This window comes from Suncus etruscus, chromosome 4 (genome assembly GCF_024139225.1).
Source record: "Suncus etruscus isolate mSunEtr1 chromosome 4, mSunEtr1.pri.cur, whole genome shotgun sequence".
Classification (NCBI taxonomy): Eukaryota; Metazoa; Chordata; class Mammalia; order Eulipotyphla; family Soricidae; genus Suncus; species Suncus etruscus.
This window is the reverse complement of record NC_064851.1, coordinates 43,815,848-43,836,701: the sequence shown is the minus strand read 5'-3', so window position 1 is coordinate 43,836,701 and position 20,854 is coordinate 43,815,848.

Genomic DNA, 20,854 nt, shown 5'->3' with positions numbered 1-20,854 from the left:
AGATACTACATTCTGCCGTGTTCTCAAAATCTGTAATAGTTCCCCTTGCATCATATGAGACCTAGTGTGCTCTCCAAAGCCGTATTAGGCTCCAAATGCCTTCCTGATTTCACCTTACACCACTCTTCTCTTCTCTTCTCTTCTCTTCTCTTCTCTTCTCTTCTCTTCTCTTCTCTTCTCTTCTCTTCTCTTCTCTTCTCTTCTCTTCTCTTCTCTTCTCTTCTCTTCTCTTCTCTTCTCTTCTCTTCTCTTCTCTTCTCTTCTCTTCTCTTCCACTCCCTTCCAGCCATTCTGGCCTCCTCAAATATACCAAAAATATCCTTGCTTCTTACTTGCTGCTTTCTTTCTGGACTATGTTCTTTCCCATCTACCTCCCTCATGCTCCTTTATATAAGCATCTACACAAATGTTATATTATAAATCTTCCTTAATCTTTTTTTTTTTTTTTTTTTTTTTTTTGGTTTTTGGACCATACCCAGTGGTGCTCAGGGGTTACTCCTGGCTATCTGCTCAGGAATAGCTCCTGGCAGGTATGGGGATCAAGAGAGAAGGGATGGCCAAGACAGGAAGAAGTATCCAGATATCTGAGAACACAGAGGTTCTCTTGGCTTTGTTAGATTTTCTGTCTTTCTGACACCTACTAGATGAATTTCCATCTACTGGAACACAGAACAGCTCATCACATGAACATACTTTGGAGTGAGACAGATAATGCTTTGAATCCTAGTTCAGTGCTTGCACATTCCTTCACCACTTTGATCATATTGGCCCACCAAACAAAGCTAATGATGGCACCTATTTCATCTAATGAAGATTGAATTAATTGACTTCAAACAATGCCTGACTCATAGTAAGCTCTCATAAATCTTAAACATCATTATTATGAGGTAAAATACAGTTTTGAGGATGGGTTACATCCAGCAGTACTAAACTAAGGGCTAATTCCTGACTGTGCTCAGGGATCACTCTTTGCAAGGCATGGGGCGGGGGGGGGGGGGACCACATGGGATGCCAGGGATAAAACCTGGGTCGGCAACTTGCTAGGCAAATGCCCCAACAGCTCTTTAGTCCAAACAATGTTTTTTTTTATTAAAAAACCAAAGCCAAAGGAAATAGAAATAGTACAAAATAATAGGAATACAAAGTATTTGGGAAGTTAGGAGAAAACATAAACCAAAATTTCACAGGACATGTAGGAAAGGAGCTGATGAAAGTTTGAAGAACATATTCTGGCATGTCTTCTGCAAAAATTTGAAGCCTCTCAGAGAATCACTTATCTAAACTTTCTTTTAGATTCAAAGCAAACAAGAAATATGTTGACATTATCAGAAAAAGGAGTGGCAAAAAAACAAAAAACAAGTACCCCGTAGGTACACTCATCTCCTGTTGGAATCTATAGCACATATGGATAGTTTGGGCCTTTTCTCATTTCTCCAGTGTATGGTTGGATTAACCAGGCAAATGCAATCTGCCTCTACATCAGAGAGAGAATATTTCCATGCAGTCCAGGCTGCAGCTGTTACGGACAACCCTGTCTATCCTGGGATTAGAATGTTTTGCTGCAGCCAAAAATATTGGGGGCAGGAGTAGATAGTTCTTCTACCTGATCTGCCTACAATCTTCCTTTCTAACACTCATGTTTTATAAGAAAAAAGCTACTATGTTGAAGATTCCAGGCACTGAACAGGGTTGAAAGAATATCAAAGCATTTAGAGATTGGTTTGACAAGACATCCAGAATATCATGAAGTTTCCTTTTTGGTCTTCTGCCTTCAAGGTGCACTCTGTCCAATACTCAAGTTCTTAGGAATTCTGTCTTGGCAATTAGCATAAAGACATAAATGACCTTTGGCAATTATTAGCTCCTTAATCATCATCTGCTGAGCTTTTATTCTTCACCAGATCCTGACCCACTTCATTTTTTGTGTTATAAAAACCTATTATTTTCTAAGTTCAAAGTGACTTCTTCAAGTTTCTTTAATAAAAACAATCCTTACTTATTAGAAAAAAAAGATCAGAATGGTACAAAGAGAAAGATAAGTTTCCCATCCTACTTTTCCAAGAAACACCCTCATTCCCTAAAACATCACCATTGAACAATTGTATATCCTTCTAGACATTACCCTTTTTATGTGCTTATATATGATATGCATTTTATTGAATGATTATCAGGATATCTTCTCATGTGTCCATATAGAATTACTACTAGGAGAGGGCTTATTTAAGCAGTGTTCAGGGTTTACTCCTAGCTCTATGCTCAGGAGACCATGTGTGGTGCCTAGGATCAAAGGACTTACTACTGTTTTTTTTTGTTTGTTTTGTTTTGGTTTGGTTTGGTTTTGGGGTCACACCCAGCAGTGCTCAGGGGTTACTCCTGGCTCTATGCTCAGAAATCGCCCCTGGCAGGCATGGGGAACCATATGGGATGCCAGGATTCGAACCACTGTCCTTCTGCGTGAAAGGCAAACGCCTTACCTCCATGCTATCTCTCCAGCCCCGATTTACTACTGTTTAACAAATGCAGAATTTTCTGCTATGTGGTTTATCAGAAATTATCCAACACATATCCATTTCATGGATAATGGGTATATAAGAATGTCACAACTACTTTCTATTACACACCAGATCTTCTCCATATATCACGGTGTGCTTGGAAAATCCAAGATGAATTCCCAGGAGGTGGTGTTGTCCAACCTGATAGTGTAGACACTTATCATTTTGATGGATCTTGCAAAATTTCTCGCAAAAAGTTGAAAGTTTTGCTAATTACTCATTTATTTTTTTTTGCTAAATACACTTCCATTAGCCCAAAAGATTGCTTATTCTCTCCTCTCCCACTCTCCTGGATTCTGGGCCTCCTGAGGAAGCAGACAAGGGCCAAAAATGGGGTTTCCCTGCTGCTGAAGCTACTCAATCATTCAAAGAACCCTGGAGACTCTGTTTTATTGCCTATAAAATGAAAAGGTGTGATGTCTTCTATAGAAGTTTGCTGTAATAATAAAGGAAAATAAGGCGGGCATAGGACCTAGCACATTGCTGGACAGGTAGTAGTGGCCCCTCAGAGAACTCCATACTATGGATTCTTAACAGGTAAGTATGGCTTGTCCCTGCCTTTCAGGGCAATGCTTTCAGGGGCCTGGAGCTTTCTCTGATTCTTATGGAGATATTTCTCCTAGAACAAAAACAAAATACATGAATTCTGAGGTGAAGAATCACTGCCCTTTCTTCACTTCCCTTGCATGACATTCAAGAAGCAACACACATTTCTTGGGGGCTGCAGTCACTCCCAGGATTTTAGTGTCTTTAGTTATTTGGTTCCAGAACTGCCAAGTTAACTACCAGATTGCTTTTGAATAGTTTTGTGCATATTTATCAACTTTAAGAAAATTGAGTGTGAAGTGTGAAGTGGGTTGTAAGTGAACTTTCTTCTTCAGTTTTCTGAAGAACTCCTTTGTATTATTGTGTATATAGTCCCCCTCTGCATACCCCACCTCCACTAGCTTACAACACCCTTGGTATTATATAAAAATATATCTTGATAAATAACTGGCAGCCTATATTTATGCCCATCCTTTGTAATTTCAAGTAGTAGCAATTCTAGGGTTAGGGAGATAGTATAGAAATTAAGGCAGTCTGGGCCAAAGTGACAACACAGTGGGTGGGATCAGCATGTGGCTGACCCAGGCTCTATCCCTGAGTGCAGAACAGGACTAATCCCTGAGCACTGCCTGGTGTGGCCCATAACCAAAAATAGAGAGAAGGAGTTTTGCTTTGCTTGCAACTGACCTTAGTTCGATTCTCAGCATTGCATATAATCCCTGAGCAGTAAGGAGTGACTCCTGAACATGAAGCAAATGTAAAAGCCCCGAGGACCTCCAGGTGTGACCAAAAACAACAAAAACTTCTAGTAATCAATTAAGTTATTGGTAATACTCATAACTGTCTTTACTATATATATCTCTGTAAAAAAATCACCATTTTTTCTACGAACCTTGAACCATTGAAGACTACAGAATTTTTGTTTGCTTGACTTTCTACCATTCTGTTCAGGCTCACTTTGACTGTTGGATTCTATTTTAACCATTTAACAGAACCAAAGGTAAGGTGCACCCCAACTAGGTCCTTTCTCTTCATGGAATGGATTTACCCAGTGAAAAGACAAGAAAAGCTTAACCCATGTAAAGATACTTCCTTCTCTAGTGTGATGGTCAATCTTAGGGAACCTTCTCCAATTAATGGGAAGAAATTCAGATAATAAAGCTTGTCTAATTTAATTCTGGGGAAGTGAGAGATAATGTCTGTAGCAAGACCACCCTAAACTGCTCAGCAAAAATGTGTGTGAACTTTGATTGCAAGATTTTAGTTTTAGCAAGAAAAGCCAGTATCAGATGACTTGAATTTATTTTGAATTTGATCAGTATCAGATGATTTGAATTTATTTTCCACTTCAGTCTGCCCATCTGCTGCAGTAAATCTGATTTAAATACATTTTATCAGAAGCTTTCCACAGGCACCAAGTTACCTAGCAACTTCAAGTTTCCTTTAGTGGGTTGCTTCTAACATAGAGTTTTCGCAACTTGGGGAGGGTATCTTTTAGCCTTTAAAGTTTACGAAGGAAGAATTAAATATTGAAACTGTCATTCTCACTCTGTGTAATGTAGAAACTCTTTAAATTACATAGAATCTTAGGGGTTGTATTTCTAAAGAGAAATTTTTAATTAACCTACAATGACCATAAACTTGAATGAAATCGTTATTTAATTTGCAAGAACCAATCCAAGCATAGTATTGTCTGCTCTAATTTAGAATCTTTAACAAAATCCAAGTTGGTGCTCTGCATTTCAAGCTTGCTTTGTACATCAAAAAAGATGTAGTTTTTCTGAAACTTGGCAAATACATTCTAAAACTCCATTATAAAAATATGGGCCTAGGTCAAGATAGTGAGTTAAACACACACAGAAACATTACTATTTTTCAAGCACATTATAATGTTAGGTAATATAGTAAAGACAATGCACAAATATATATACATATATATATATATCAATGATCTAAAACAAAAGCAAAAGAAAATCTTTGTATACTATAATGAAAAAGGAAGGGCTAGAGAGATAGTATAGGGATTAAGGTGCTTGCCTTGAATCTAGTCACTGTTGATTAGGATACTTAGCACCACATATAGTCCCCTGAGCACTGCCAGAGGCCACTCCTAGGCATGGAACCATGATGTGCTCCAAGAAATATGGCTTTGGCTCCACCCCACCTCCAATGAAAACTAAATCTCAGTGGTCTATAAAAACTAAAATTAGGGCCGGAGGTAAGGCGTTTGCCTTTCATGCAGAAGGACAGTGGTTCAAATCCCAGCATCCCATATGGTCCCCTGTGCCTGCCAGGGGCGATTTTCTGAGCATAGAGCCAGGAGTAAACCCTGAGCGCTGCCAGATGTGACCCAAAAAATCAAAAGGAAAAAAACTAAAATTATGGGGGCTGGAGTGATAGCACACAGGGTAAGGCATTTATCTTGCACAGAGCTGACCCAGGTTCAATCCCCAGCATCCCATATGATCTCCTGAGACTGCCAGGAGCGTTTTCTGAGCACAAAGCCAGGAGTAACCCTTGAGCAATCCTGGATGTGGCCCCCAAACAAACAAAAATAAAAAGACTAAAATTTTATACCAATGAGGAGACAAAAATGGGTAAAGTCATTTGGGCTGGAGACAACAACAATTAAGAACAAGACTTCAATCCCATCTTCCCCACACATGTGGAAGGAGGCTGTTTTCCATATTGAAGCATGAGAGGCAGGAAGCCCAGTGGCTCATTGCCTGCTTGTGAAAAGGAATAAAAATCACTTTACACATTAACTAGCCAGGGTGCAATGAGAAGTGAACTTCTAGGGGATTAGCAATAGTACAGCAATTAAGGCACTTGCCTTGCATGTGGTCAGCCCAGGTTCAATCCCTGGCACCCCATATGGTTCCCTGACTACTGCCAGGAGTGATTCCTGAGTGTAGAGCCAGAAGTAATGATTGAGCACTTCTGGGTGTGGCCCAACCCCACAAAAGTGCACTATTAACCATTCAAGAGTTATGATATTTTCAGATGGAAAATGACTCTAAACACAACCCTCACAGTCTTACATACATAAATCAGCATATCAACAATGCATCTATAAAACTTCTAATCTATAAATCTAATTACTTTTACACTTAAATACTGGAACTAAAATTTGAGAGATAACTTCATAAGTATTAGAATCACTAAAATAAGCATAGGTGACTTTGTTTTGGGTTTTTTTTTTTTGTTGACTATGGTGGTGATAGTGTCAGGGATTGAACCCAGGTCTCAGACACGCTCAAAGGCATGTCTTTGTCACTGAGCCTTACTCCCCAGCCCTGGCAGCTGTTTTTGAGGAAAAGTCTGTTGATTTAAGTTTTTTTAATTAAGATGCATTAAAATATGAATATAGCAGGAGAGATAGTATGGAGGCAAGACTCTTACTTTGCACATGGCTAAACCCAGTTTTATTTCTGGGACCTCATATAGTCCCCTGAGCACTGCCAAGGATGATCATTGAGCACAGAGTCAAGAGGAAGCCTTGATGACATCTGGGTGTGTCCCAATCCCCTCATATGAATATAAATACACAGGTAGAATTTTAAAGGGTATAAATTCTGATCCTTTCTGGTTTTGATGGGAGTCTTTTTTGAGGGGAGGTTTGGGTTTTTGGATCACACCCAGCAGCACTCAGAAGTTATTCTGGCAGGCTCAAGGACCATGTGGGATGTCAGGGGTTGAAGTTGGGTCTATTCCAGGTCTGCCATGTGCAAGGCAAATGCCCTACCACTGTGCTTCAGCTGCTTATTCTTAGGGGCTTATACTAAGGAGCCATCTGATAGGGGAAACTTTTTTTTTTCAGGAAGGTAGGCACACACCCAGTGGTGCTCAGAGCTTACACCTGGCTCAGCACTCAGGAGTCACTCCTGCCTGTGCTTGGGTGTAAGATGGAGGTCTGAGTTTGCTTTTTCACATGTGGCTGACCAGTTGTCCCAACACCATTTGTTGAAGAGGCTCTCCTTGCTCCAATTTATGTTTCTTGCCTCTTATTAAAGATTAATTGATTGAATGCCTAGGGAATATTTATTCCAATACCATGCTGTTTTAATGACTATTGCTTTGTTACACAATTTAAATTTTTTTTCTATTTAAAGAAAATACATCCCACAGTTGACATAACTGATCACAATACATTGTTTTAAGATAAAGGAAGGCAAAGTTATTGAAAAAAATAGAAAAAATATAAATAAAAACTAAAGAACTAAAAATCAAAATGGAAGAGAAGAAAAAGAAGAAAAAGTTCAGTAGCAAGTATATTTGTGAAAAGTATTGTATCTCCAATAAAGTCTACAAATACAATAGCAGAAGGTTTAGTAAGATCTTTTTTTTAAAAAAAAGATAAGAAATAAATACAATAAAAATGGTGTGTGTGTGTGTGTGTGTGTGTGTGTTGTTGTTGTTGTTTGCATAGAAACAGCCAAATATGGGGAAAATAGGGGAAAAAATGTTGGCCTAAAAACAGAGAGACCTTACTCATGAAGTATCCTGATGTAAAACCAACTCCAGTTTCCAGGCATACTAAATTGTCTAACCCCAAAGTCTTTCTCTGTGATCCCAGTAGAAGCTCTGCACAACCACAGTTGTTGCTCTCAGGTTTCTGTAGTGAGAGATCCTGGTTTCTGTACAGATCCTAAGTTGAAATCAGAGTGATGTGGAGTGTCTGCTGGTTTCATCTCACCATTAGATGGCAATGCAGATATCCCTGCCCTGAAAGCATGTTGTTGTTGTTGTTACCAAATTGTCAGGATGTCATATTAACCCACTCTGAAGTAAGTTGATGCCAGGGCAGCAGTAGGGCCTTCCCTGGTAGAAGTCCGATTCCTGGTGCTGGTGTAGACAACTGTGCTGTTTCCATATGGTGATAGAGTGTAATAAAATTTACAGTTAGGGAAAGTGATACCTTTCATCTCCTTTTTCCTAAGGGCTGCTTTAGCTATTCATGGGTGTTTATTATTCTAAATAAATTTCAGAAGTGTTTGACCCAGTTCTTTGAAGAATGTCCTGGGTATCATTAGAGTTGCATTAAATCTGCACAATGCTTTTGGGGGGGGGGGGTATTGCCATTTTAATGATGTTAATCCTCCCAATCTATGAAAAGGGTATGTGTCTCCATTTCCTAATGTCCTCATTTATTTATTGAAGCAGTGTTTTGTAGTTCTCCTTGTATACATTCTTCACCTCTTTAGTTAAGTTGATTCCAAGGTTTCTGTAGCACAATTCCTGTGATTTCTGAGTTTCTGTGGCACTATTTTGAATGAGATTGATTTTTAATGCCCATTTCTTCTCTATCATTATTTATGTTAAGAAAGCCATTCATTTTTGCAAGTTAATTTTGAAGCCTGACGCTTTGCTATATGAATCTGTTTCTTGAAGCTTTTTTGTAGAGTCCTTCGGGTTTTCTAAGTATAGTAGCACGTCATCTGTAAACAGTGAGAGTTTGACTTTTTCCTTTCCTATGTGAATGCCCTTGATATTTTTTTCTTGCCTAATTTCTATGGCAAGTACTTTCAGTACTATGTTAAATAGGAGTGATGAGTGGGAGCAGTCTTATCTTGTATCAGATTTTAGAGAAAAGGCTTTTAGTTTATCTCCATTGAGTATAATATTTCCCATTGGTTTGTGGTAAACTGATTTGTGGTAAATGGCTTTGACTATATTCAGTAAAATTTTTTCCATTCCCATCTTATTGATAGTTTTTATCATAAAAGGGTGTTGGACATTATTAAATACTTTTTCTGCATCTATTATATGATCATATGGTTTTTATTTTTCTTTTGTTGATATGATAGATTATGTTGATTGATTTGAGTATGTTAAATCTTCCTTGCATCTCTGGAATGAAACCTACTTAGGTCATGGAAAGCTACTTGATGAAGCACTGGATCCTATTTGCTAGGATTTTGCTGATCTTTGCATCTGTGCTCATCAGGGATATTGGTCTGTAGATTTCTATTTTGCAGCTTCTTTGTCTGGTTTTGTTATCAGGGTGATGCTAGCTTCAAAAAACTATTTGGGAGTGTTTCTGTTTCTTTAATTTCTTGGAAGAGCCCGAAAAATATTGGCAGTAGTTCCTCTTGAAAGGTTTGAAAGAATTCTTTAATGAATTTGTCTTGGCCTGGGCTTTTGTTTTTGGGAAGACTTTTAATTAACATTATGTTGATTGATTTATGTATGTTAAACCATTCTTGCATTCTTAGAATGAAACCTATTTGGTCATGATGTATGACCTTCTTGATGAGGCGCTGGATCCTATTTGCCAGAATTTTGTTGAGGATCTTTGCATTTATATTCATCAGGGATATTGGTATAAAATTTTCTCTTTTTATGCAACTCTGTCTGCTTTTGGTATTAGAGTGATGGTAGCTTCGTAAAACTATTTGGGAGTGTTTCTGTTTCTTCAATTTTCTGGAAGAGCCTGAAGAGTATTGGTAATAGGTCCTCTTGAAAGATTTGAAAGAATTCTTTATAGAATTCATATGAGTCTGTGCTTTTATTTTTGGGAAGACTTTTGATTACAATTTTAATTTATTTAACAGCAATGGATCTGTCTAGATATGCTAGACCATCCTGGTTTAACCATGGAAGATTATGAGTCCAATAATGTAGTATCCATTTTTTCCAGGTTCTCTTGTTTTGTGGCATAGACTTTTTTAAAGTAGTCTCTGATTACCCTTTGAATCTCTAGTATCTGTAGTGATATTCCTCCACCTTTTTTATTTTTTGAGCTATACCTAGTGGCACTAAGGGGTTACTTCTGGCTCTGCACTCAGAAATCGCTCCTGACAGACTCAGGGGACCATATGGGAGGCTGGGAATTGAACTGGGTCTGTCCCTTGTTGGCCACATGCAAGGTAAAAATCCTACCTCTGTACTCTCATGCTGGCCTTCCCCCTCTTTATTTCTAATTTGGTTTATTAAGTTTCTTTCTACCTTTCTTTGTGAGTTTTGCTAGTGGTTTATTGATCATGTTTATTTTTCACAGAGCTAACTTTTGCTTTCATTGATCTTTTGAATTGTTCTTTGAATTTCCACTCTATTGATTTCTGCTCTTAGCATTGTTATTTCCTTCTTCCTATCTATTTTTGGTTCATTTTGTTGATCACATTTTAATTTTATAGTTGTGTCATTAAGTTACTTATGTAGACTCCTTCTTTCTTCTTGGTGTGTGTTTATAAAGCTACAAAATTTCCTTTTAGTGCCACTTTTACCATGTTCCACAATTTCTGATAATTTGTGTCTTCATTCTCTTTTGTTTCCAGGAATCATTTTATTTCCTTTTTGATTTCATCTCTGTTCCACTGGTTGTTCAGTTATGAGCTTTTTTTGGGGGGGGGGTCACACCTGTTTGATGCTCAGGGGTTACCTGGCTAAGCACTCAGAAATTGCCCCTGGATTGGGGTAACCATATGGGACGCCAGGGGATCGAACCGTGGTCCTTCCTTGGCTAGCGCTGGCAAGGCAGACACCTTACCTCTAGTGCCACCTCACCAGCCCCCAGTTGTGAGCTTTTTAATGTGTTAATGTTTCTCCTCTGTGTCTCTGTAGTTCACTTCTAATTTCAATGCATTATGATCTGAGAAGGTAGTTTGTACAATTTCTATCCAGCTGATTTTACAGAAGTATGTTTTATGGGCCAGCATGTGGTCTGTCCTGAAGAATGACTCATGTGCCCTGGAGAAGAATGTGTATCCAGTTTTCTGGAATGGAGAGTCCTATATATATATTTCCAACTATTATAGTTTTGCTATTGATGTCTTTTTTCAGATTTGTCAACAATTTTTAATAATTTTTGTGACTAACATGAATTATGAATCTTTCACATATTTAAGATACATTGAATCTTCCCACCACTAGCTAGTATTGTACTTCCTCCACCCCTGTTCCCAGCATCCCCCTTCTTTGTCCCTTGAACTGGTCCCCTCTGTGTATAGATTGTTGTAGATTGGGTATCAATTCTGTTGTCTTGACTTTGGGTTTGGTGTTCAAGTCTGATCATTTTTTATTTCTATTCAATGTCCACACAGCTGTTTAGTCCTGGTGCCATCCACTCCCCCCCCCCCAATTTATGTGACAGAACAAGATGATTAAAGTTATGTGGTTTTGTTTGAAAAAGAGAAAAGAAAAAAAAGAAAAAGAAAAAACTGGGAGAAGTTCATCTAGAGGTTATAAATATCAATTTAAAAAAAAGGGAAAGAGAAACGTAACAAGGGGAAAAAAAACACGAAAAAACAAAACCAAACAACAACGAAAATCAAAACAAAAAGGAAACAAAAATCAAGCAAAAAACCAAAGCCAACAACTACAAAAAGGCACCATAGCAACAAATACAACAACCAAACAATTGTCATCAACAATTGCTTTAAATATTTTGCTGATCTCATTGGGTGCATATATATTTAAGAGCTTGGTTTCTTCCTGTAATATATATTCCTTAATTATTTTAAATGCCCATTATTGTCCTTTATAACTTTTCTGAGTCTAAAGTTTGTGTCATCTGATATTTTATATGACCACTCCAGCTTTTTTATTATTTTTCTATTTTTAATTATGAGAACAATGATGTAAAGAAAGAGGACAAGGTAACGTTACCGTGGAAGGACAATCACCAATAAACAGAGTTCTCAGAAGAAATCCCATTGCTGACACCTTAATTTTGAACATACAGTCAAGGAACATTAAGAATAAAACAGAACCCATGTACAATTACTTTGTCTCTCAAGTCTCCAGATGTACATTATAATATTTCTTAGTACACAAAGCAATTTAAAGCCATGATATTTGTGTAACTCCTTAAACATTGAAGGCATAGTACTTTTTACATTTCCATGCATATGCCTATTAGTTTATGTTAACCTCAAAAGTTTAAGTAGGTTTTTTTTTATTTAAGGTTTAGAGTCAAAGGAGCAAAGTAAAAACGGTGTTAGAGTGGCAATTATTGTTTGCATAGGCCCACCAAAATATGGATGACATGGAAAGGAAAAGCCTTGGCCTAAATACAAGGAGACCCTACTCCTGAAGTTTCCTGGCATAAGACAAGCTCTAGGCTCCAGCAAAATAGTTTGTCTAATCCAAGTCCTTGTCTGTAGTGCCAATACAGTTTTATTTTTCAAACAGTCTCTGTTGTTGGCAAAAGATCCTGGAATCTGCATATCCTACATTGAAGTCAGGCTGGTGTCGAGCGTCCTCTAGTTTCACCTCACAATTAAAGGGCAATGCAGAGAGCCCTGTCCAGTAAGCAGGACATTATTGTTGTTAAGTCTTTTCAGTGTTAAGGGAAGTCTCTTTTGAGTAGGTCGATGTCAGAGCAGCAGTAGGGTCTTCCCTGGTAGAGGATTGCTTCCAGGATTATAGACAATGTTGGATGATTCGTAGGTGGTTTCCCTAGTTCAGGGGTGAACGAAGGATGCCCATTCTTCTGAGGCCTGCACCAGGTCATTATGTCAATGTTCAGGGTGTAAGGTCCAATTGCACTACAAGTTTTCTGTGTTCCCATCTTTATTAGATAAGAACTTATTTGTATGTATAGAATTTCACCATTTTAATGTGCTTATGCAAACAAGGAATAATGCCACGTGGCCTTATTGGTACATTGGGGGCTGCAAGAACAGGTGCAACAATCCTCGTGATTTGGTTCATACAGAAGCAATAAACTGAGGGAATATTTCACCAAATTCCTTATTGATCAGTTTACAAAGAGAAGAAAAGATAAAAAGTGGGGAAATCATCACTATATAAGAGAATATTTAGTAAGAGATATAGCTGTCAAAGAAAATGGATATAAAATATTCAAAGGACATATTGTCTCTGTTTAACACTTTTGAAATAGTTGGGTAGGTATTAAATCCAGTGCACCATGTTGGTCTGTGATTTTGGATATTGTAGTACTGAAGTTAAAAAGGGTAAATGTGGAGTAATGATGGTTCGGGATGAGAGAGTTAAAGAGTAAAAATGAGTTTTGTAGGGGTGTGATAAAGAGCAGAATATAAAATGGACATTCTGCATACATAAAATCATATCTTAAGGATATGGAGTACTATTAATATGTATTGTGAGCATGGGGGCACTAACCCCTGTGCGGTCTGGAACATGTAGACTGGTATGAAATCACCAGTGACTGCCTTAGTACAGCCGAGCGACTATCAGCCACCCCCAGTTAAGCTCCTCCAAGTGTAAAAAAGGAGATCCTTCCTGAGCCGGAAGGCCGGAAGTTCAAAGCCTGCACCCTAATCTGCACTCTGGAACTGGTTTGGGAGTGGAGAAAGCTTAGGGTACCCCATAAGCTCCTCCAAGGAGCCCACCTTGCTGGCTTGCCCAGGCATGTGGCCCAGGGGAAGCCCTGGTGCTCCGGAGGAGTAGCGGGGTGCTGGGGTGACTCAAGTCCCGCACCCCGACCCTAGGCCTGGTTAAAAAAGGCCTTTGGCACAACGGAGGTCTGCCAAAACCCATGCACTCCAGCTTTTTTAAGGGAGTTGTTTTCTGGGATCATTGTCTTCTAACTTTTGATTTTTGAGTCTACGTTTGTTCTGACTATTCAGATCTCTTTCTTGTAGGCAGTAGAGTGTTGGATTCAGCTTTTTGATTCAGTTTTACATTCTGTTTTTCTTAAGTGGTACTTTTAGTCTATTGATGTTGAGAGAAATAATTGTCAAGGGAATTAGTGTCAGATTTATGTAGGAGTTTGGTGTGTGTGTTGTCTTGTCTTAAAGTAGACCTTTCAGTTTGTCTTTTAGCTTGTTTTGAATCTGTAAAGTTTCTTTTGTTTGTTTTTGTTTTGTTTTGTTTTGTTTTTTTGGGGGGGAGAGCCACACCTGGTGATGCTCAGGGGTTAATCCTGGCTACTGTGCACTCAGAAATTGCTCCGGAATTGGGAGACTATATGGGACACTTGGGGATTGAACCATAGTCTGTCCTGGACTAGCATGGGCAAGCCAGACACCTTACTGCTTGTGACACTGCTCTGGCCCTGGGTCTGTAAAGTTTCTGAGCTGTTGTTTATCCATGAAGCTACGTATGCTTCATTCAAACCTGAATATGAGTCTAGAAGTGAGTAACATATTCTTGACAAAGCATTCATTTCATTCCGTTTTATCACTATATTCCACCACTGCTTTTGGGCCTTCAGGTTTTCCTGTAACAGATCTGCTATAAATCTTAATGATGCTCTCTTGAATGCAATTACTTTTTTGATCTTGTTGCTTTCAATATTCTTTCCCTATCTGTGAGATTTGTCATTGTAACTAGGATGTGTCTTGGGTGCTTTTTCCGGATCTCTCTTAGCTGGTACTCTTTGGGCATGCAGTATTTGGTTGCATGCAGTATTTAGCTCTGGGAGTTTCTCTGCAGTGATGTCCTTGACTGTTGATTCTTCCTGGGGATTTTCTTCCTGTGTCTCTAGGACTCGAATGATTCTTATTTTGTTTCTGTTGTGTTTATCACAGATTTCTATTTTCTTCTGTTCAAATTCTTTGATGATATTTTCCATTGTCTGATTGTTTCTTTCAAGGCTCTTTTTCATTGTCTTCTGTTGAATGGAGTTGTTATGCATCTCATCTTCCATCTCACTGATTTGGTCCTCACCTGCTATTACTCTGTTGGAGAAGCTCTCTAGTGAGGTTTTTCTTTTGACTACTAAGTGTTCAGTTCTGTTATTTCAGTTTGGATTTTTCTCATTTCTATTTTCATATCCTCTTGTTTCTTATTTGTATTTGTTCAGCTTGATCCATGCTTTCTTTATATATATAAACACCCTACATATTTCTTCTCTAAACTCCTTATCTGAGAGGCTAAATAATTGGTTGACAGTTTTTGGGTCATCAGAGCTGTCATCTTCATTCTCTATGCATGGTGTTGACCTGCTATGTTTCCCCATTATCACAGTTGCAGTGTGATATTTTCTGTGTGTTGTTCTGGGGAGCATTGACTAGGAAATGTGTGCAGCTGTGGAGCAAAGCAAAGCAGCCCAGCTCTTCTGGATCTGCCCTTTGTGGGTATGTCTAGCTCACCTATGGTTACATGGTTTCCACAGGCTCTTGTGGCTGGGATTGGTCCCAGCACTGGCATTTTTGGATTTTGGAAGGCATCCACATTGGAATTGTGCAGCAGGTATCAGGCTCCACTCTTCATGGGCCTGGCTAACTAACCTATGGATGGTCACGTGACTTATGCAGGCTCTTCTGGGCAGGGTTGTTCCAACACTGGCAGCCATGGATTTTGGATGAAATGTGGCAGGGATCACTCAAACATATTTTTAAGCGTGTATATATAGTGGCTTGTATATGTAGACATACAAGCACAGACATACATTTGCCACACAAAAAAGACAATTGAAGACTTCATATCATTTTATGCAAAAATTACTTATCTCAAATACTTGCAATTTATTTTTATGATAAGAATTTAAATCAAGATTTAAGGAACCAAAATGAAAAACACGTCTATGTAGATATAGCATTCAAACAACAAATCAAAAAGATTGTGACACACAGTATATCCTATATTCCAAAGAAAGTCTACTATTGTGCTCCAGAATTGTATATGGAATGACATTTCATCAAAAGGAGAACCTACATTCCCCATGTTTATCCTAGAGAGTGACCAAGACTGACATCCCAGAATCTGCTCAGCTAAGAGTGGAACAATTTGTGGTAAGAGAAGGTTCCATGTTTTTCTACATAAGACTGACATTTGGAGAGGATTCTACTGAAACCTAAATTCAAAAACAAGACAAACCATATACTTATTGTTTTACTGAATGAACAAGTTACATGAGAATATTGGTATACAAACTGAGAACCATTAGGGCAAGCATCCTTTGTCTAGTTTCTCACATTCATAAAAATTAAAATTATAAAGTATAGAAATCATCTAAAGTCATAGAGGAATGTGAAAACATATATAGGACAGAATTCAACATAAAGTCATAGTTAATCAGGAGACACGAATGTAGGATGCCTATGTGTGTGTATGTGTATATATATACATATATATATTTGTTTATATGGGTAGGGGGTACACCTGACTGTGCTTACGTCTTACTTTGTGCTCTATGCTCAGAGACCACTCCTTGCTATATTTGAGACCATGTATGGTGTCAGGAACTAAACCTGAGTCTGCTTCATGCAGGGCAAGGGCCCTACCTGCTATAGTATCTTTCTTAAAAATTTAAAAAAATAGCAAATGTATATGGATTTTTACAAGTATAAGATATACATAGTATAAAATATTTATGAGCATTACAACATAATTGATTTTCTACTACCTATTTGTTTTTGGAGTGATTATTACTAGTTTTATAGTATTTACCTGTGGGACTTCTTTGGGTGAGATATTATTTCTTTCACTCTTTATTATTTTGAAGACAAAAGAAAGTATTAAACTTCAGTCATCCATGAAAAACTAATATTACTAATATTAATAAAAAGAATATTCCACATATTGAACTTTTAAAGAAAAGTATTTGAGGCATCTCAACTTACAGCACTATTGTTATTATATGTGACATTCTTTTTTATTTTATTTTATTTTTTATTTAACCAACTTTATTACATACATGATTGTATTTGGGTTTCAGTCATGTAAAGAACACCACCCATCACCAGTGCAACATTCCCATCACCAATGTCCCAAATCTCCCTCCTCCCCACCTAACCCCCGCCTGTACTCTAGACAGGCTTTCTATTTCCCTCATACATTCTCATTATTAGGATAGTCCAAAACGTAGTTATTTCTCTAAATAAACTCATCCCTGTTTGTGGTGAGCTTCATGAGGTGAGCTGTAACTTCCAGCTTTTTTCTCTTTTGTGCCTGAAAATTATTATTGCAAAAATGTCTTTCATTTTTCTTAAAACCCATAGATGAGTGACACCATTCTATGTCCTTCTCTCTCTCTCTGACTTATTTCACTCAGCATAATAGATTCCATGTATATCCATGTATAGGAAAATTTCATGACTTCATCTCTCCTGACAGCTGCATAATATTCCATTGTGTATATGTACCACAGTTTCTTTAGCCATTCATCTGTTGAAGGGTATCTTGGCTGTTTCCAGAGTCTTGCTATGGTAAATAGTGCTGCAATAAATATAGGTGTAAGGAAGGGATTTTTGCATTCTATTTTTGTGTTCGTAGGGTATATTCCTAGGAGTGGTATAGCTGGATCGTATGGGAGCTCGATTTCCAGTTTTTGGAGGAATCTCCATATTGCTTTCCATAAAGGTTGAACTAGACGGCATTCCCACCAGCAGTGGATAAGAGTTCCTTTCTCTCCACATCCCCACCAACACTGCTTGTTCTCATTCTTTGTGATGTGTGCCAATCTCTGGGGTGTGAGGTGGTATATGTGACATTCTAATACCACATCCTCCAGCAGTGTCTGCTTCTCTTCATCATTGGTTCAGTGTGCCCCACCCATCTCCTCAACACTTCATCCTTCTACAGTGGTAAACTCAGTTCTGTATACCAATTTTATATTCTGGTGCCTTTAAAGAAACTATCCTAGGAAATATGGATATGAACAAAAATAATTCTAGTATATAAAAGGTAGTTTCTTCAGACTCTTATGTGGAAGTCAAAGATCTAGTGTGAGAACTAGTTTGACAAAAATATTAGCATAAAAAATTTTCCCTAGACCCTGAAAGCCTAGATTGAAAGTCATTTGAATCTCCACAGCATCAGAAGAAACTGCCAAAATGGGAGTACAGAGACACTTGTAGTTAAGTAGAGAACTATATTTTTGCTACAGGGTTTCCTTAACCCTGACAGAGATTAGTATGAAAGAAGCTTCTATGACTTAGTTGATCATGTGTAAGTAAAGCTAGATTACAAATAGAAAAGAGCCCCCAATGAAACTGGTCCTCAAACTTTTTAAACAGGGAGCCAGTTCACTGTCCCTCAGACCGTTGAAGGACCGGACTATAATGAAAATAAAAACTATGAACAAATTCCTATGCACACTGCATATATCTTATTTTGAAGTGAAGAAACAAAACGGGAACAAATACAATATGTGGCCCGCGGGCCGTAGTTTGAAGACCCCTGCCTGGGAAGCCTTGTGCATCAACTCCAACTTCCATGCTTTGAACAGGACTTCAAGTGTGAACCTCACTTAGTCACCGTGGACTCGGACACTAGTGGACTTGAGTAGGTTCTTAAATAGGACTTAGGTGACTCTATTAATAACTAGAGGGAATTCTCTGAAAGTGTATGATGCAGAACCTTATTATAATAGAGGTTCAAAGAGCAAAACCTAACATGGTGATTGCAGGGGCCGGCGAGGAGGCGCTAGAGGTAAGCGCTAGCCAAGGAAGAACGGCGGTTCGATCCCCGGCATCCCATATGGTCCAAGCAAGGGGCAATTTCTGAGCACTTAGCCAGGAGTAACCCCTGAGCATCAAACAGGTGTGGCCCGAAAAACAAAACAAAACAAAAAGGTGATTGCAGGGAGTTGGTATTTTGTTTCAACACAGTATCTTTCTTCAGTAGACATGCCCACAGGAAAAGCAATGCTTCCTGAAGGAGAAGTGAGACACCCAACTCTAGAAATGCTCCAACAGAAGCTGTGTAGGGAGGTCAAAGTGGGTTTTGAGCCTCAATGGCAGATCCCTTGAAAGATGTTTCCTGAGCTCTGTCATGTGTTCTGCCATACATGAGATCTGCTTGTGCGTATTTTACATATGTGCATTCTCTGGCCGTTGGGGCTTTGTGTTTTGATTATTTCATTTAGATGGAGATTTTGTCATCCTTAGCCTCAATTGTCTTCTCTACTTCATTTTTTACTATTGATTATAGACCATTCCTCCTGGATTTTCGAAAGCATATAAACCCATGGAATAACATTAGATATTACATTAGATGGGGTGCTTGCCTGGCATGCAGGCAAACCACATTAAATCCCCAGCATCCCATATGATCCCCTGAGCACCACCAGGAGTAATTCCTGAATTCAGAGCCAGGAGTAACTTGTGGGCACTGTTGGGTATGGCCCCCTGTGACTCCACCCTGGATTTACGTGTAACTACCTGCAAGACCCGCCCTTTCCTGGGAGGCGTCTTGGACGGATATTACGTGTATCATTATCTGCAAGGCCTTCCCAGGAATGGGAGGGATCTTGGGGAGATTATAAAGATGTGGCCTCAGGGCCAGAGGGAGGAATTTGCATTTACCTGGATGAGGGGATTTGCCAGCTTGGAGATCAGAGGAAAGATGGCTGAAAGAAATTAAGATGTGGGCCCCAAGAGATAGCACAGCGGTGTTTGCCTTGCAAGCAGCCGATCCAAGACCAAAGGTGGTTGGTTCGAATCCCGGTGTCCCATATGGTCCCCCGTGCCTGCCAGGAGCTATTTCTGAGCAGACAGCCAGGAGTAACCCCTGAGCACCGCCGGGTGTGGCCCCCTCCCAAAACAAAACAAAACAAAACAAAGAAAGAAGTTAAGACACAGGGCAAGCTAAGAATGGCATGTACTTAAATGGTTATGATATAGGCCACACATGTGGGCCAGGGCCAATAAAGATGTTATCTCTCTGGAAGCCTGCCTGTGAGTTCTATACCCACCGCTTTCCTGGACCGAGATACCCGACGGCTGAAGGGGGTTGCAGAGCCACGTGGCCTGCATTGTGTCCACCACCATCCAAGCCCATCCTAAGGGCTGTAACTCTACAGCTCTCAAACAAGACAAAACAAAAACCAGAGACAGAAATTAATTTGAGGGGAGCAGGGCGAAAGGTGTCTGTTGGTAAGCCACTGGGATTAGTGAGTTTAGCATTAATATTGTTACTTTGGGAGTTGAGAGTTGGTACTGTGGTAAGGGAGCATGCCTAGCATGCATCAGACCTGAGTTAAATTCCCAGAACACTATATGTTCCTCTGAGAATTACTGAATGTATGCTAGAGACCCCCAGCATCTGGTGGCTTGATTCTGATATCCCAAGCAGCATTACATTCTTGGTCTCTTGCACTGAGCCCATCACTTTGTTGACTAATAATGAATTGTGAAGACCTATGACCTTCTGAGAACTAGTTTTATGGCTCTACTCCCCCAAATAAAGAGTGTGAGCTTTAGCAGAGGGAGGTAACACAAAAGTCTAAAATGCATATTTTTGTATTCTGGAAGCCCAGGTTCACTCCTCAGTACCAGAGGGTCCTGTAAGTACCACCAGAAGTGATGGCTGAGTACTAAATGACATCCAAGTACCAAGTCAAAAGCACTGCTGCCTCAGGACCACAGAAACAAAACAAATAACATGAGTTTGCATAGATATACTTTTCAGAGACTTGATTTTATTCTCCAAAATGTACATAATAATAAACCACAGGTTGATGTGAAATGCTTAGCTTATTGCTGATAGTGCTCAAGATTTATTCCTGGCTCTGCTCTTGGGGATCACTCTTGCTAGCTCAGGCCCATAGTGGATGCTAGGCATAAAACCTGGTTGACATGGGGCCGGAGAGATAGCATGGAGGTAGAGCATTTGCCTGGCATGCAGAAGGATGGTGGTTTAAATCCCGACGTCCCATATGGTCCTCTGAGCCTGCCAGGAGCAATTTCTGAGCACAGAGCCAGGAGTAACCCCTGAGCGCTGCCAGGTGTGACCCCCCCCAAAAAAAAACAAAACAAAAACAAAGAAACCTTGTTGACTGCATGCAAGACAAGTGCCTAACTCACTGTACTCCAGCCCACAAAAACAAAACACATTCTTCCAGGCTATTTTTTAACATAGCTCTTGACACCTGGTAAATGTTC